Source organism: Octopus bimaculoides, chromosome 23, assembly GCF_001194135.2.
Source record: "Octopus bimaculoides isolate UCB-OBI-ISO-001 chromosome 23, ASM119413v2, whole genome shotgun sequence".
Classification (NCBI taxonomy): Eukaryota; Metazoa; Mollusca; class Cephalopoda; order Octopoda; family Octopodidae; genus Octopus; species Octopus bimaculoides.
The window spans coordinates 26257956-26258522 of NC_069003.1; the positions used below are offsets into that span (position 1 = coordinate 26257956).

At 28.0% G+C, this 567-nt stretch overlaps 1 protein-coding gene across 1 annotated transcript in view; it reads left to right on the forward strand.

The window, feature by feature from the left end:
• The window catches only part of LOC106875436 (uncharacterized), a 52785-nt gene that overhangs the window by 773 nt on the left and 51445 nt on the right, over window positions 1-567 (forward strand). The window lies entirely within an intron of this gene.

Genomic DNA, 567 nt, shown 5'->3' on the forward strand with positions numbered 1-567 from the left:
TATATATATATATATATATATATATATGTATGTATGTATGTATTTATTATGTGTGTGTCTCTGTATATATGTATATACAGACATATATATATATATATATACTTATTTGTGTATACACATGCGTGTATATCTCTTTGTATTGTTTTTTTTTTCTTATCTTATATACATACATGACTTCAACGTACGCTTTCTCTCTCTGTCTCTCTGGGTATATATGTATGTACTGAGAATTGCAAATACAAATATATATATATATGCATACATACATACATACATGCATACATACATACACACACCCACACGCTCACACTCACACACATATATGCAACTCTCAGTATAAAGATGTGCGTATGCGAGAATGCATATGTATATTAACGTGTGCATCTATATATGCGCGTGTATTTGTGTATGTGTGTGTATGTATGTGTTAAGCAATATACACAACTTCACGGTAATTTCAAACTGAAGAATAAATTTCGTATACATGAATCTGAAACACGTCTATCGCTAGCCGGGTATGTATGTATATATATATATATATATATATATATATATATATATATATAT